The sequence below is a fragment of the Ornithorhynchus anatinus genome, chromosome 10 (assembly GCF_004115215.2).
Source record: "Ornithorhynchus anatinus isolate Pmale09 chromosome 10, mOrnAna1.pri.v4, whole genome shotgun sequence".
NCBI classification, from domain to species: Eukaryota; Metazoa; Chordata; class Mammalia; order Monotremata; family Ornithorhynchidae; genus Ornithorhynchus; species Ornithorhynchus anatinus.
This window is the reverse complement of record NC_041737.1, coordinates 16,702,425-16,721,250: the sequence shown is the minus strand read 5'-3', so window position 1 is coordinate 16,721,250 and position 18,826 is coordinate 16,702,425.

The following is an 18,826-nucleotide window of genomic DNA, read 5'->3' as shown; positions in this document are numbered from 1 at the left end:
ATGATGGGAGCTTGAAGAACAGGTTCTTAAAGATGATTTTGAATATGTTGTTGTTGCCAAGTATAAGAAAAAAAGCACTTGAGAATGGATCAATCTGCTTCCTTCCTCTGGAACTGAAAAACAGTAGCCCCGGCTATAACATCCTGAGCAAGAAGACGGAGATGATGCTGTTGTTTTGAGAAGCAATTTACAACCAGCACAGCAAGGCACAGCGGGGCTCAATGTTGGGTTTGGTCAGGATATTTTCACATGCTTATGTTAAGCAGTGGGAGCCTGGCAATTAACTGTTCCAGCCATACATTACAGGATGGAGCAGCCAGCTTGGTCACAAGCTCTGCCTCTCTAGTATCCCCAAGGCAAATGACCACCTTGCAGAAGTAAGGAGCTAAAAAGCCTGTTCATCTCGACAGATCACCACTGTGGAGAAATGTGGCAAGAGGACTGGGTGGTTTTAAAACTACACATGCAAACTAAAATGAAGACCACTCTTTAATAGAATCAGATCACTGTTGTCTAAAATTCAATAAAACTCTTCACAGAAAGCTTTGACAAAAACCTATTAAAAGCTGCAACACTGAGTTTTTGAGGTTTACAGTTTTAGGGAGAATAGGCAGAATTGTTTTATTGATCTGAAAGGCCACGACACATTTTCCTCATCTGATATTATTCTAAGGGACAAAGCAAAACCTTGCTCAATAGTACATAAAAGCAAAATAAGCAGTAGAACCAAGAACTTTTAAAGTGGCTTACTGAGAAAGTGGGGCATGGCCAAATAGTGAGCAAAAATATTAATATCACAAATTAGTTTTACATTTAAATTTGTCACATTCATTTGTGACATTGTGAACAATCAGCCAAAGAGAACAATCAGCAAAAATTCCTTTTAATCACTGAACAGACGTTATATCGTACAGTATCATTATATGAACGAATATTATTGAAAACCACAGCAAAGACAGAAAATCAGGCTCAGCCAAAATTAAAGGGCCATTTACTTAATTATCATCCATATGGTCATCAAGGCTAGATTTCAGAAATTAGTCCAAACCCACCATGGTGGAGGCGGATGATGACTTGAACTGCATCTGGTGAGTTTTTGTCTTAATAAATACTGCCAATTGCTTCCTCCAAAAAATATACAATGCATTTTTAAGGCTAGTATAATGGAAATTATTCACTAAAACCTGTGAATTATTGTACATTATTCATGAATTATTTTAAGAGTAAATTTCTTAAACATACTGGGTAAAATAAGGGGTTTTTTTGTTTTTGCTTAATAACATTTAATTGTATTACCATTGAAAAAGAATCTTGGTCAATTAAAAAAGATAAAGAGAAGCAGCATGGCTTAGTGGAAAGAGCAGGGGCTTGGGAGTCAGAGGTCATAGGTTCTAATGCTGGATCTGCCACTTGTCTGCTGTTTGACTTTGGGCAAGTCACTTAACTTCTCTGGGCCATAGTTACTTCATCTGTAAAAAAAAAAAAAAAGAATGGGGATTAAGGCTGTGATTACCTTGCATCAACCCCAGTGCTTAGAACAGTGCTTGGCACCTAGTAAGTGCGTAACAAATACCATTATTATTATTATAAATACTAAGGAATATGGGAGCAGCTTTCATTTGGTATATTGAAATAGTTTTCAAACTCTATTCTTGGAAGGAGAAAAGGACACTTCTCTGAGAACCATTTTTTGGAATTTGTAGGCATTTATAGTGACTTTATGGTACTTAAGTGCTTCCTTTATGCCACAAGGATTATAATAATAATAATAATGAAGGTATTTAAGTGCTTACTATGTGCCAAGCACTTTTCTAAGCACTGGATTTGATAGAAGGTATCAGGTTGTCTCACATTGGACTCAGTCTTAATCCCCCTTTTCCAGATGTAGTCACTGAGGCAATAGAGAAGGCAAGTGACTTGACCAAAGTCACGCAATTAAATGACAGAGCCAGGATTAGAGCCCATGATCTGACTCTCAAGCCTGTGCTCTTTCTACTGAGTCATACAGCTTCTCATTGTAGTAAGCACTGAGATAGATACAAGATAATCTGGTTGGACACAGTCTCCATCCCATAATAATTATAGCAATTGTATTTTTTTAAACATTTACTATGTATCAAGCACTGTACTAAGGAGTTGGGTAGATACAACAGCATAATCAGATCCCACATGGGGATCACAGTGTAAAAAGGAGGAGCACAGGTATTGAATCCCCATCTTCTAGATGAGGGAACTGAGGCACAAAGAAGTTAAGTGATTTGCCAAAGGTCACATAGCAGACACATGACAGATTTGGGATTAGAACCTCTGACTCCCAGACACACCTTTTTCCACTACGCTGTTTCTCAATTCCTAAAATTTATTTGACTTTCATTGAAAATTTCAAGCAAACACTTTGGAGGATTAGCATTTCTTCCTGAAATGATCTAGCCCAATACCGTTAAAATTGCCTGTTGCTTCTTTGGTGCTATGAAATTCTGACTTGCATCAAAACCTCAGTCGAACAAAATTCTCCAGACTGGAGGCTTGAAGGTACTGGAGAAGAAAAACAATATTAAACTATCACTTAGCAAAACTAAGTATTTAGTTAAAATATCTCTGGGATTATGCGTAACAGTAAAGCAGTAGATTACCTTAATTTTATAGGTAAAAATCTTATCACAGTACTAACACCTGAGATGACTAGTCAAGTCTCACAGCTCTGATACTTTCAAAGGAGAAGGAGCTCTTGTTCTCCCCTTGGAGATAACTTTTTGCATATTTGGATATTATTTGGTCTCATTTTATACTCCAGAATTTGCTCTATTCAGGGTACACTAATCATCAAAAGCTGGGACCTGTCAATCTTGGTTATCAACTAAAGCGCCTTCCTTGTTTGAAACATTTTTTTAAAAAATGACATCTATTAAGTGCTATGTGTCAAGCACTGTTCTAAGCACTGGGATAGATAGAAGATTTTCAGGTTGGACACAGTACCTTTCCCACTTGGGCTTCCCAGTCTGTTAGAGCATTTCATGAATTTTGTCTTTATGTCTAGAAGTCTTTGCTGATACCCATTTATATCTGTATCTCAGGGAATAGGGTACCTACATGTTCTCTCTAGTTTTATCTTCTAATTGTTTACCATGAACTGGACTTTCTGAATGGCTTAACACTTCTCTGTTAATTATCAACTATTGCTACATTCAAGGGGAGGGATTTGAGGTCATCAAAATTAAATTTTCTTTCCTACAAGTTATCTCTAGTTTTCCCCTCTCCCCCCAAGAGTCTCTTTTTGTTTTTCTTTCACCACCTCTAGCCCTAAGTCCTGTCCTCATGATCTCATTGCCTCAGGTAAATCTGCTGTTCTTTCTCTTGCTTGCTGTATTTCCTGACTTTCCAGGTCTTTGTCTCTCTTTAAGGCTGATTTATGCCAGATAAGGATTGTACTGCAACATCAGTGTGTGCTTATACTTGTCACAAACTCACTCATCCACACACATTTCAAGCAATGAAAACATTCAGTGCTTTGGTTCTTAGGTTGCATTTTCACCAACAGAGGGGGAAAAAAAAGGCAATGCCACTCAGACTGTAACAAATAAGTTCAATGGCCACAGTCAAATTCACCATTGTAACTGACTTTGGGCAAGTCACTTAAATTCTCTATGCCTCAATTACATCATCTGTAAAATGGGGATTAAGACTGTGAGCCCCACTTGAGACATTAGAGAAGCAGCCTGGCTCAGTGGAAAGAGCCAAGGCTTGGAAGTCATAGGTCATGGGTTCGGATTCCGGCTCTGCCACTTGTCAGCTGTGTGACTTTGGGCAAGTCACTTCACTTCTCTGTACCTCAGTTACCTCATCTGTAAAATTGGGGATTAAGACTGTGAGCCTCACGTGGGACAACCTGATTACCCAATATCTCCCCCCAGCGCTTAGAACAGTGTTCTGCACATAGTAAGCGCTTAACAAATACCAACTTTTTTTTTTAGGTCCAATCTACCCCAGGGTTTAGTATTATCCCTGATCCTAATAATAATAATTATGGTATTTGTTAAACACTTACTTTGTGCCAAGCACGGTTCTAAGCACAGTTCTTAGTATAAGGTAATGAGGTTGTCCCATGGGAGCCTCGTAGCTTTAATCCCCATTTTTATAGATGCGGTAACTGAGGCACAGAGAAGTTAAGCAGCTTGCCCAAGGTCACACAGCATTCACGTGGTAAACCGGGATTAGAACCCATGTCCTCTGACTCGCAAGCCCGTGCTCTTTCCACTAAGCCACGCTGACAAATGCCATTTGGAAAAAACAAAACAAACTGAGGCCTTAGCCATGGATAGTTTCTCCACTCACAGGACACAGTCAAGAACATCACTGACATTCAGGTAATTGCCAATGGTAAGGTTCCACTTGGGCAAAAGGAAAATGTATTCTTAATATTTGAACTCGACTTCTGAGGCTGAGATCAGTTCAAAATTTGGAATCCATGAAGTGTGTGTATTCTGTAGATTCTCTGCCAGGCTTCATATACAATTCCAAGGCTTGTTGCAGAGCAAGATTTTTTTTTTAATTTTAATCCCCCTTGCAGGTGAAGTGACTTTCTCTTTTACTTCCAGGTTATTTCCCCTCACAGATAATTTTACTCTTGGGACATCGTCAGAATAGTTAGAGATTTTTAGAAAATATTTGCCCCGGGAAAGAAACCATTCTTAATTGTTCTCCAGGTACAAAAGGAGAAACCAGACCCTAAGTTAAAGATTTATAGATCAATAAAATTCCATCTACATCCCAAGAAATACAATTCACCACAACAAAACCATTTTTTAAATGAAATTTTGAAAGTCATTAGAGGGGTAATATTCAAGCCTCAATGTTTTCTATGAGGTGCCTTCTTTGGAAACTTCAGCATTATATTCCAGGTGTGAATGGCCCACAGACAGGGAGAATTTCTGCAAAGTACATTACCTTCAAATAATAATATAAAACAGATTTTTTTTTTTTTTTGAGCAGGAGTGGTGGGGAAATTTAAATTTCTAGCGCACGCATTAGCATTCACTAAGATGCATTGTGTAGTGTTAAAGGGAAAGAAAAAGAAGCAAGGGAAAGGCCAGCTATATTAACATCTAACAGAAGTGCATGTTACAAGCGTGAACCATAATCCCCGAAGGGATTTGAATTGGGATAGCCGTCCCCTTGATCTAATCCCATAATGTAAGAAATGAAAGCAGTTGACAGAAGCAAGCAATTTTGTGTCTATATTTTAAAGTACTCCAGTGCTTCTAAGGGAGTATTTTTATATAAAAGAAATGTTCAGAGGCAAGTTTTTTTTATTATTATTATAAGTTTAAATCCATATGTGTGTATTCTTGGTCTAAAGGGGGAAAATATATGAACTATAAGTCTTTTCTATTTAGGCATCTGTATCAGCATTTGCTTCCCAGTTTCTCTGATTTCATTAATTCAATTGTACTTATTGAGCCTTTACTGTATGCAGAGCATTGTTCTAAGCACTTGGAAAGTACAATTCAGCAACAAAGAGACAATCCCTGCCCACAACAGGCTCAAAGTATAGAAGGGGGTAGACAGGCATCTAAGCACGTAAATAGGCATCAATAGCATCAATATAAATAGAACTAGAGAGGTAACTTTATCCACATCAGAACAAGTAAAACAGTCAATATAAATAAATATATACATATATACACAAGTGTTGTGGGGCAGGGAAGGGGGTAGAGAAAAGGGAGCAAGTTGGGGCGACGTGGGGGTGGTGAGAGGGAGCTGAGGAAAAGTGGGGCTTAATTTGGGAGAAGGCTGTAGCTATGTCAGGGAAGCAAAAAACGGAATTCAGGAAAAGCCCCTAATTTGCAGGTGGTTGTTCAGTGTTCTTAGTGAAAGTAAATCAGAAAGATTGGATAGCTCAAGCTGCTGCATAATTTGACACCTAGATGGGTGACTTTCTTTAGACATCTGACTCCAAAGGGTTTTCACCCTGTTCTACTGTTTTTTGTGATTAAAACAGAGTTTGTCTCCCACACCAGAAATATTGTCCCTGATTATTTTTATTATTGCATTAATTGCTAAGTGTTCCCATGTGCCAAGCACTATACTAAACACTGGGGTAGATACAAGATAATCAGATTGGACACAGTTCCTGTACTACATGGGGCTCACAGTCCAAATTGGAGGAAGTAAGATTTTACAGATGGGGGAACTGAGGCTACAGAAGTTAAGTGACTTGCCCAAGATCACAAAGAAAAGTGGCAAATTAGAACCTAGTTCCTCTGACTTGTACACCCTTGTCTTGTCCACTAGGCTACATGCTTCTGTCACAGCCTCAGATTGAATCAGATTTTCTAGAAACCAACCTATTGAAAGATTAAAATCAATTACTTAGAGTACAATACAATATAATACAATACAATACAAATACAATACAATGTAAGCCCACAACAAGCTTACAGTCTAGAGGGGGAGACAGACATTTATATAAATAAATGCATTACTTATATGTACACAAGTGCTGTGGGGCTGGGAGGGAGGGTCAGAGGATGAATCCCAGAGCAACTCTGGGCCCAAGTTGAGCCCCTAAAAAAACAGATACTTCCCTTCCTCCTGGTACAAGATAAAGAAATCTGGTGAAGGAGAACTGGCCAGGCCTTTACCCCACTACCTCTTCCTAGAGTAACAGGAACATGGATGAGGAGTCTACTGTCCATCATAGTGACCCTTCCTTCCCACTCATGATCACACATGCTGCATCTTCAGAGGAAGGCCTGTTCATTTAGAAGCAGGAAAGGGGGCAAATGATGGAGAATCTGCTCTCCAAGGAGATTTGGGGAGTGCGAAGGGGCAGGCCAAAAGGAGAAGGCCAGGAGAATGAAGTGGTAATGAAAGTAGGAAGGGGAGGGAGAGAGAGAATAAGAGCGAGTCCACAATGCAGTGTTGTCTAGTGGAAAAAGCATTGTCTGAGAGTCCAAAGACCTGGGTTCTAAGCCTGGGTCTGCCAGTTGCCAGCTGTGACTTCATTTCTTTCCATTTCTTTATCTATAAAATGGGGATTTGACAGTGCCTGTTCTCCCTCCTACTTAGACTCCGAGCCCCATGTGGCGTAAGGCTTTTGTCTAACCTGATTAACTTTTACGTACTGCAGCACTTTTTTATGGTATTTGTTTAGTGCTCGCTATGTGCCAGGCACTGTTCTAAGGGCTGGGGTGGATATGAGCTAATCAAATTGGACCCAATCTGTGTCCTACATGAGGATCACAGTCTTAATCCCCATTTTACACATTAGGTAACTGAGGCACAGAGAAGTAAAATGACTTGTCCAAGGACTTCAAAGACAGCTTTATCCACTAGGCCACACTGCCTCCCCCACAACCTCAATGTGAATTGCTTAGAACAGTGCTTGACATACAGTAAACACTTAACAAATACAATAATAAAGTATGGGTCCTCTAATGTCCCTTAATGAGGAAGGAATTCCAGCAAGAGGAGCAGTGCAAATGGATAGATAGAGGGGGAAAAACCCAGAGCAAAGATTTGGGTATTGTTGCTGTACATTAGGAAAATTAAGACAGTGATTTTCTTGTGAAGAGCAGTTAAAAATCCCATTAGGTTTGTGAAGATTCAAATCTTAGCAAGTTCCAATGAAGTTAGAGAGAGAGAGAAGTCTGTATGAAGTATTGCCATCCTTTTCCCAAGAAAATGTCCCTCTTAATGACCTTTCTAGAATGGACTCTAACAGGAGAAGGTGATGTGAAAAAGAGAGTAACCTTGAATGGACTTGGGGACAGGTTATTTTATTACCTCCTCATACTTAATAAATGTGAAATGAGTCAGGCAGTAAAACCCTCTTCTTACAACGCTATAGGATTCTGTCCGTGATTGCTCAGCATGATTTATAATAGACCCTGAAAGGACAAAGGGAGAGTAGGGTTTCTTCTGTATTTGGAAATAAGTTATACTGAGTACCTAAATATATTATGGGCCAAAAGAATTCTGGCAGATCTGTAGATTGTTTTGTCTTCCTAGACCTGGATTTGGACCTAAAGCATGCCCACATGCTGGTATAATAGTCACCAGCATGCCAGAAAAGGCACAGGCTGAGAACTGGCATTGTGCTCTTTTTTTTTCCTCCCCCTCTTACCTGTGTGCTGTTCGTGAGCCTTTTATTAGTGAATGAGCTCTGAGAATATAAAACAGCTGGTCATGTCTAATGTCTTAAAGACACACACATGCTCACTTTATTTAATGCCCTCCTGGTAATTTGAGCAGATGCTAGCTGGAAACCAACATGAGTCATTGGAAAACTACGTATCTCAACGTTATTCAGGGAACATCACAAGGAATTGACAGAAACCAGTTGACGAAGTCAAGCTAAAAAATATTGAAAAATTCTTGTGGATAACGATCTTCCACCTGAATTTAAATGATCACCGTGCGCTTAATAGCATCTGCATATGATGTGAGTGAAGTCTTTCCTACCAGATTTTAATGTGCATGACTGAAATCACTTCAACTATGCAAATTAAGCTGAAAGTACAATTCGTTTTCAGGGTAACAAAGGGATCTGTTTTGTTTTATTTCTATTCACTAAATATATCATCACTGCAGTGAGTGTCTTGAATGGCAAAGTTCCTGGAACTGATGAGGCACCAGTCAAGATCTACAGGTTGAAAATGAACACTCTCCTCTGTCATCTGCACAATCTCTTTCTCAGCATATCAATCAGTGGCATTTATTGAGCACCTCCCATGTGCATAACATTGTACTACATGCTGAGGAGAGTTCATACCATAGAGTTGATAGACAAAACTCTTCCCACAGTCTTCAGGGAAAAACAGACATCAAAATAAATTTCAGAGAATGGTGGTCTGTCCTATATGAAGGGGAAGGGATTAGCAGCCCAGAGGAAGGATGCGGAGGAGGGATTGGCAGTGAGATAGATAAGATTGAGGTACAGATAATTGGGTTGAGATTAGAGGAGTAAATGTGTGGTCTGGGTTATAGCAGGAGATTCGTGAGGAAAAGTGGGAGATGGAGAGCTGATTGAGTGCCAGAAAGTCAGTGGTAAGGAGTTCTGTTTGGGCAATCCCTGGAGATTTTTGAGGCATGAACTGCATGGGTGAGATACATAAGGGATACTGAGGAAATACCCATATTCTGATTACATTATGATTAGCCAAAAAGATAGCTGAATCAAAAGCTAAATCTGACTGTGAACAGATTAGTGGCTCTCTGGAAGGTAAAATTTAGCAGCTGTATAGTCATCTTTATAGTATTTACTGAATGACCACTGTGAGCAGGACACTCTACTAAGCACTTGAGAGAGTAAAAGATCCAGCCCTTGCTCTCAAAAAAGTTTGTAAACTAATTGGTGTAATTAGTGAACCCAAATTACTTACAAATAGACCAGTAGAAAGAACCAAGACTGACCCCTAGTAGCCACTACTCTGTAGGAGAATAACCAGAATTAACTGTTCATCCTTTATCATATGATGTTATTGACTGGAATCAGTCAAGCATATTTATTGGATGCTTGCTGTGAGCAAAACAGTGTACTAAGCACTTGAGAGTCCAATATAACAATTTAGCAGACACCTTCCCTGGCCACGAGACTGCAGAAGAACTATGCTGATTTTGTTATGGATATGACTCGTGTGTAGTATATCTCAAAAGCACAGTTTTCCATTAGATTCTGACCAGGTCTATTCATTAATTGAACAGTTGAAGATTAAAAAACACAAACAAACAAACAACAAAAATTACATTGCCTGACAACTTTACACCAAATTATAGATTTGATATATCTGATCTGATTTTACTTGGGAAAATCCATTTGAGACTTTATATACTACAAAATTTCTTCTTCTGTTATTATCATTGTTATTAATCAAAGTGAGGTAAAATATGAAGGAATTAACTGGATAATTCAGGACAAAGAAGGAATGGAACATGATTATTCTGAATGGTCTGGATTATGCTGAAACAAATTCACTTTGCCTCTGACAACATATCTCTCTTTCTGCCTGTCCACCTATACATACGTATAATTTATTTTTATTAATGTCTTTGTCCTCTAGATTGTAAACTCACCATGGGCAGGGGATGTATCTAGAGAATCAACCTGGTGTAGTGGATAGAGCCCGGATGTGTGGGTCAGAAGGTTATTACCAACTCTCTTGTACTCTCCAAAGTGCTTAGTACAGTGCTATGCATGCAGGAAGTGCTCAGTAACTATGATTGACTTGCTCCTTTCAGGAATCTAGGTGAGTTCTCTTAATCCCCTGAGGGACAGGGGTCAAATCTAATTCTCGCCTCTGTATTTTCTCCCAACACAGTGTTTTGCATTCAACAAGTATTACTGTCCGATTGATAAATTCATTTAATCATTTATTGAGTGATTACTAAGTGCAAAGCACTGTACTAAGCGCGTGGGAGAATAAACTATAACAGACACATTCACTGCTTACAATGAGTTCACAGGCTATATGGGTAGGCATGCATTAATATACATAAATGAATAAATATGTTACAGCTATAGAGAAGCAGCGTGGCTCAGTGGAAAGAGCCTGGGAGTCAGAGGTCATGGGTTCGAATACCAGATCTGCCACTTGTCAGCTGTGTGACTGTGGGCAAGTCACATAACTTCTCTGTGCCTCAGTTACCTCATCTGTAAAATGGGGATTAAGACTGTGAGCCACATGTGGGACAACCCTGTAACTACCCCAGTGCTTAGAACAGTGCACTGCACATAGTAAGCTTAACAAATACCAACATTATTATTATTATATACAGATGTGCTATGGGGATGGGAGGGAGGATGAATGAAGGGAGCAATTCAGGGTGACTCAGAAAGGAGTGGGAGAAGAGGAGATGAGGACTTGTTCAAGAAAGGCTCTTTGGAGATGTGCCTTCAGTCAGGCTTTAAAGTGAGGGAATTCATTAATCAATAGATTGATTAATCTTTCAACCAATTCTACAGAAGAGGACTGCCATCATTCTCTTGTTACTTGGGTCATAAGTGAGCCCTGTAAACTAAAAGTATTTGCAAATTATTAACCATGTCCCCTGTTCATCTATCTGCTTGTTGCTTTCCATGCCCCTATGTGAGCAAGTTTGACAGGGATGAGAAAGTGTGATCCGCTCTGATTCTAACAATTCCTTAACTCAAATTTTCAATCTGGAAGTTTCAAATCCAATACTGACCCATCTCTCTTGAAAGGAGTTCAATATTACCATCTCTCTCCCAAGCTCTTATGACATCACTTTCACCGTAGTAGATGCTTGCCTCAGCTTTACACAGTTAGGCCTCTGTAAACACAACCTCTCTCCATTTCAACATCTTTAAGACTCCAACCAGATGACTCTTGGCAATATTTCTGTAATTAGGAATAGTAGGAATATATGATGAAGTGTTTTCAATTAAATAATTTCTAAAGTGTATTAAGAGAGTTTAAATTCTTCTATTTCTATTGTATATATGTTGGCTTCCCTCCTGTGCCCTGTGTCAACTCAGATTAACTGATGTAGGATTTGTTATGCCATGTTGCAGACTACTCCTATGTTGCCAACTTTGGGGGAACATTTTGCTAAATGAGTTTACCAATGTTCAGATGGTTTCTGTCTTTTACCATTTGATTATTGGAAAACTTTATCATAATTGTAAAGAGAGTGCTGCTATGGGAGAGTAAGAAGGGGAAAACAAGCACTTAAATGGTTTATCTTCTTTTCTTGCTTCAGTTAAATTCTTTTTGCTCAAAATAAAGAACAATTCATATTTTTGGGACTTCCTACCACTTCTGGCTAGAATATGATCATAGAGAGCCAAGATTTTCCACACTGGAAATTATAAGTAGATGCTAATTGCATTCTACTAATTACATTTGAACAGGCACCCAAGGATGAATCATATTTAATAATTCTGCAGGCATCTTCTCTGTGAGACATTTTTGCAATCTCTTTACAAGTCATTGTCATTGTCACTAATAGGCATGGTTGCTTGAGCTGTGATAATTAATCAATGGACTAGAGCTTTGCAGTTTGATGAAATGGCCACAGATTTTCCTAATTCATACAAAACCGCCAGTGCTTTATCTGAAAGAGATAACAATGCAGCAGATGAAAAATTAACATCATGAATCTTCCTGTAGAACAGCTGAAAAAAAAAAGGCAACCATGTGTAAGTACTTAGAGTGGAATGGAAATTTGTACCTGGCATTGACACCCTCTTACTGTCTGCCAGGGGATAAATCCCTATTATTTTCTATTATAAATCTCATATCTTTATCCAGCTTTGTTTTTGGCTATGATTTTATAACTCCAAACTATGGTTTTCTGAGAAACACAGCAATTGTATATGGTACCATTTTAGTTAGAAAACTGTGTGATTGATTAAATATGTTTTTCCATCAGGATAAAACATTTCCGAATGAAGATGGTCGATAATGCATCAGCATCCCTCTCCCGGACACTCACCATAACTACTGACAGTTTGGGGTTAATTGTGAGGCATGATAATTGTGAGGTGTTCCGTGCAGTAAAGTTTTTGTAAAGACTGAGTGTGTCTAGGACTTGCAAATGTAGCCTAGGAAAACCAAGAAATTCTGAACCTGTAATTTTTTTAATGGGTAAAGTATTTCCAGCACAATCTTCAACACAAGTAACGGGACAGAGGGTGGTTACAACAGCAGTGTTTTTTCACAATTTATGCAGATCCAGATTTGGGAAATATTCCACTTCCTGAGGCAGGCTTATTTTCAAAGACAATTTTCTATTAGACAATGCTATTTTCTGCTTGAATCTTCTCAGGGGAAATCCACCCCTGGGTGCCACCTTATTGCTGAGTTCCAAACTAACACTAGATGCCAGCTGGACACTGAATGCCATCCTAATGTTCTGTGTTAAGCTATCATTTAATGACATTCCCCAGGGAAAGCAGGGAGATAACTTGATAATGCATAGTCCTACAAAAATTGTATCCCAACCCAGCCAAAGTCCTTGATGTTGCCTAACTATATCCTTTCCAGTCAGTATTCTAGGCTTTCATCCCCAAGCCCTTCACCCCTAGTCTTCAAACAAACCAGAAATTGATCAGCCATATTTATTGAGTGTCCACTGTGTGCTGAGTACTGCCCTAAGTATTTGGGAGGACACAAGACAGTCAGTATAGAGTAGAAACGTGGGAGTCAGAGGGTCATGAGTTCTAATCCTGGCTCTATCACATGTCTGCTGTGTGACGTTGGACAAATCATTTCACTTCTCTGTGCCCCTGTTACTTCACCTGTAAAATGGGGTTTGGGACTGTGAGCTCCACATGAAACAGGGACTGTGTCCAACCTGGTTTGCTTGTATCTACACCACCAATTAGTACAGTACCTGGCATATAGTAAGCACTTAACCAATGCCACAGTTATTATTATTATTAGCCCTGACTTCAAGGAGCTTAGACCTGTCACTCATAGGATATTTCAGTGTTAACCCTGGAGAGGAGGGAGAATGACCAGGAAGTAAAGGGTAAATCTCACAGCGCTAATATATTCCTGTCTCACAGATTTAAATCAGAAGGAGTCTCTCAGCAATCAATCATGCAGTCACATTTATTGAGTGATTACTGTGTGCAGAGGACTGTTCTAAGCTCCTGGGAGAGTACAAACAATAATATAGCAGGCACAGTTCTTTCCCACAGTGAGCTTGCAGTCTAGAGGGAGTCATTCATGAATCACAGAGCATAGTGGAAAGATCCCAGGTTTGGAAAGTAGAAGACCAGGGTTCTAATCCTAGCTCTCTGACTTGTCTGCCATGTAATCTTGGGCTTTGGAGAGAACCCAGTAATAACAGAATTGGTAGACACATTCCCTGACCACAGTGAATTTATCATCATTCATTCATTCAATTGTATTTATTAAGCACTTACTGAGTTCAGAGCACTGTACTAAGCTCTGGGGAAGGTATAATATAAAAATAAAGAATGACAATCCCTGCCCACAACGAGCTCACAGTCTAGAGGGAATCCTGAAAGGTGTCACTCAAAGCAATTCACTCAACTGCAAATTTCAACATAGCTTGTCCATGAACTTACTTGTCATCTTCTGAATTTTCCCTCATTCCCCTGTCTCATATTTTTTTTTCCAGATTCTTAAGTTGTTTCATTGCCCATTCTAATTGACCATGGAGAAGCAAAGCTTACTTTTTATCCCCGTGGCACCTTCTACTATAGATAAAGCAACTTCCACATAGTAACTTGTGATTTGCCATTTTCCTTTGCTCCACAGTTTCAATCTGTAGGGAAACTCAGCTGCTTCAACCTTTTCAATATCTCTGGAACCTATCCCTCTGACACTTTAGCCTAAGACTGTCTCCAGTTTCTTCTGTTCTTCCTTTACTTTTTTAATCTCCTTTTTTCATCCCCTCCTAATTCTCTTCAGGTCCATTAACTCTACTCCTTTTCGGTTGATCCTTGACAGTTTTACCAAATACCCCTCCTTAGTCTCTATTTAGACCAAATCCACATCCCAAGATCAATGCTGCCCTTTCAGCGAAAGGAAAATGATCTTTTCTCATTGGAACATCACAAGAGGAAATAATTCACTAGTGAAAAGGTTACCAAATATGCTCTGGTGAAGATGATGATGAAGATAATGCAACTTTTTCACTTTCAAGCAACTGAAGAGTGCTAGCTTATGACTCAAATATTTTCAGCAAATCTTAAATTATTTTTAAATATTTACTCATATAGACAATAGCTGGGAAATAGTATGTGCATACAAACAATATAAAACCAGACATATAGAGCCCCAAATAAAAAAGCAAAAAACCTCATATATATTTTGAACATACTTGGTTGGAGAGGTTGCATTAATCATACTTAAATGAAAACTGGCTTGGGGATCATGAAAGAAAGGAAAGGAGTGTACTATTTTTATTTTAAGATTAAGAAAGCTGGACTTCAAATATGGGCCTTGGAAGATGAGAAAAGGAAAACACATGTTGCATCTGGTGTTCCAAAATATTTACTTAATAACTAAATCTGGAAAAGTTGTGTGAAAGTATAATTGGGAAGGTATTGATAGTGGAAGATACATTTTTATTATTTGTGATATGAATTGTATACTGAGGTGGGACCCAAAAAGTAGTAGGAGATAGAAGCTAAGATAAAAATGTTTTTACTTCAAATTTTATTGCTTGGGTTTTGTGGTGAGATAGGATTCTATAGCTGGAAAGGAGAAGGCTTCCTGAAGGAGGCAGGTCATTTTTTTTTTTAACATGTGTGCTTAATTGAGTACAAACCAGAAACCCTAACTGATCATGCTAGAGCAGAGAAAGAAAGTCTGCCCAAGATCCACCTTTTATTTGAGAACGTGCAAACTGAAAACTGAATTCCTAAGTAAACTTAATTAGCCTGTCATTTAGGCTCACAGATTGTTAATTCTAGCTTAGTAGCTTATTGGAATTCTTCCTGGGGAGCAAACAGAAAGAATTATTCTCTTTTTAAGATTATACACAATGTTCTCTTCAAAGGAGATAAATCACCACGCAGGTGAATTTCCTAAACAACATTAATGGATTCAACATTACCACAACAGGGACATATGTGTCTGAATATTTACAATATAGGTTCTTGTAGTAGAGTAACAATGGGAATTATAGTTGAACCTATTTTTTGTGACTCCTATAAGCCTCCACTAACTACAATAAAAGTCACAAGAAGTAAAAATGGTATACCTGATCAAACTAGTAGAGAATGCAGGATTCTCAACTCCTTGTGGGCAGGGATCATTAGAAATGTGTGATGGTCACCCTTTCTGACATAGGTCATCATCATGATCATCAACATCACTATTTACTGATCAGCTCGTCATAACAGTTCACTCCCTAAGACTACAATAGATGCCCCTGCTCTCCAGGAGCGCAATTCACATCTATGTGGAGATTGATAAAACAGTATTATTTACTACGGAAGGGAGCAATGAGAAGCAGCAGAGATAGAGCCGATGGAAACCAGAATAGAAAGATGAATGTCATGAACAAGTATGTGAAGTGCTAGGGATGGCTGCATGTACCTACAAAGTCAAAATGACTAATGCTTTACACACAGCTTGTGGTGGTCAGGGATTGTATCAGTTTATGGTTATATTGTGCTCTCCCTAGTGCTTACTACAGTACTCTTCACACAGTAAGCACTCAAGAACTATGAATGAATGCACCTGAAGAAATGACAGTTTATCACGTAAAGCTTCTTGGAGGAGGTGGGAGGTCAGGAGGGCTTTGAAATTGGGGCTAACTATGGTCTGGGCAATTTAAAGGAGAAGGGAATTCCAGACAGGAGAAAGTGCAGGAGCAGGAGACCAGAGGTTGGCAGGTCAATGGTTACATTGTAAATGGGTTGAGTTTATAAATTGATAATAATTATTATTAATAATTATGGCATTTGTTAAGCACTTACTATGTGCTAAGCCCTGGGTCAGATAGAAGGTAATCAGATTGTCCCACATGAGGCTCATAGTCTTAATCCCCATTTTACAGATGAGGTAATTTAGGCACAGAGAAGTTAAGTGACTTGCCCAAGGTCACACAGCAGACAGGTGGCAAAGCCAGGATTAGAATCCACGTTGTCGGACTCCTATCTCTTTCCACTAAGCCACGCTGCTTTTCATAAATTGATGGACATATAAATAGACACAGATGGAGAGCTGCTTTTTATTTTAGGTTCCCAAGAACATACCAAAGTGTAGTTGAGTCGGTAAACACTAGATAATGATGAAAGTCAAACAGCATGGTCCAGTGGGAACAGCATAGGCCGAGGAGTCAGAGAAGTTGGATTCTAAACCCGGCTTTGCCACTTGTCTGCTGTATGTCTTGGAATAAGTCACTTCATTTATCTGTGCCTCACTTTCCTCATCTGTAAAGTGGGACTTCAGTACCTATTCTTGTCTCTACTTAGACTGAGAGTCTCAAGTGAGTCAAGTGATTATATTGTATCTACCTCTGTGCTCAGTACAGTGCCTGGTACATAGTAAGCGCTTAACAAGTACATAACAAATGATGCAACTGCCAGGGACTTCCTATGGTTTTATAAGGATGAAGCTGAAAAGTCCAGTGTATAAACCAACAAGCCACTCTGCATTGTCCCATGCTGTGCTAATGTGCTTTCTGCTTAGTGGACCTGTCAGTGTCAGATGATATCATGTGCACTACTTTGTGATGACATCCTTGGAGAAGCACACTACTCAGAGTAGCCGCAGACATGGAAAGGAGCTTGGGAAGAACCTTGGCAGCTGAGTCTGGTTTCTCCCTCCCTCTCCACACTTCCCCCTGTGGCTTGATCTTCCAAAAGCAAAATCAACTCTGGGATAGAGTGGGCTGGAGGAGGAATAAGGATCAAATAAGAATAAGGAATAAGGTGCTCTCTCATTCACCCCACACATCCAATCTGTCACCAAAACCTGCCATATAGTATTCCATAAGAAGTACCTCACAGTAACTCAGATTACACCTCTGTAAGTCTATAAGGGCCACAGTGAACCAGGGTCAGTCAAGACCTTGGACTGAAGCCCTCTGTAGTCCCTGTATTAATCCAACCTTGAGCTTTAAACCAACACACAACACAATTGAAATGATTTTTTCAGCTCAACAGGTATAGGAGAAGTGCAGGCAGGGAGCAAAACTTTTGTAATCATAAATCTTGAAATATTTGGCAGATGTAGACTCTTAGCAATGTATATGTAGCTTGGCTTTTCCATGAAAGAGCAGTCATTTGACTTTGAGTTGGATGTATTCTGCCTGAACTTTGCCAATTATGGTTGAAGCAAATTAGGGCTTTATGTTTTGATTAATCCTCGTTAATCTATCACGTGCCACGAGATTTGAGAATTCAGTGCGGAATTTGGAAGTTGGGTGAAAGTATCCTTGCAACCCACCAACATACTTCCATTTCAGTACTCTGATATGTTTGAGACAAAATTATTAGAACTGTATTACACCGAAGATTATCAATCACTCATTTGATTAAGCAGTTACTGTGTGCAGAACCCTGTACAAATATCTAAAGGTGGATATACAGATATTTGTAAACACCTTCATAGATTATACACTTTAGAGATTGTTTCTCAACTTGAAATTCATGGTACCAACTTGCACTAGGGAAATTCTGCTTCCAACCTATGATTTTCACTGGGAAACAGACTTGAACCATATCATCCATTTCTACTAGATAGAAGAACATTGTCTAATGTTGAAACAAACAAAGAAGGTCAGATGGTATATTAGAAGACTGATAGAGTGCTACTAAAAGTGGTACAAATCTTGGTTCCTAACAAAGTCTACATAGCAGCAGTAATATTATTAACCAATCTTCTGTATGGTGATCAAGTGGGACCTTACTTAGAAAGGATATCAAACAGCTTTATTAGCATTGCAAATGAAAAGGAACATAGAATAATAATAATAATAATATTAATGGTATTTGTTAAGTGCTTACTATGTGCCAAGCACTTGCCTAAGCTCTGGGATAGATACAAGGTAATCAAGTTGTCCCACTTGGGGCTCACAGTCTTATTCTCTATACTACAGATGAAGTAACCGAGTCACACAGAAGTTTAGTGACAAGAAGGACTGTCAGCATCAAGGCAATGTTCTTAACAGAGCTTCTCTCTGAGCAAGACATGCAAGTGGAATGAATGAAAGCATGCAAATTACAACTGTGATATTTGTTTACTCCTTACTACGTGCCAAGCACTATACTAAGTGCTGGTGTGTATATAAGATAATCAGGTCCCACATGGGGCTCATAGTCCAAACAGGAAGGAGAATAATATTGAAAACTAGATTCACATTATGTTGTCTTTGA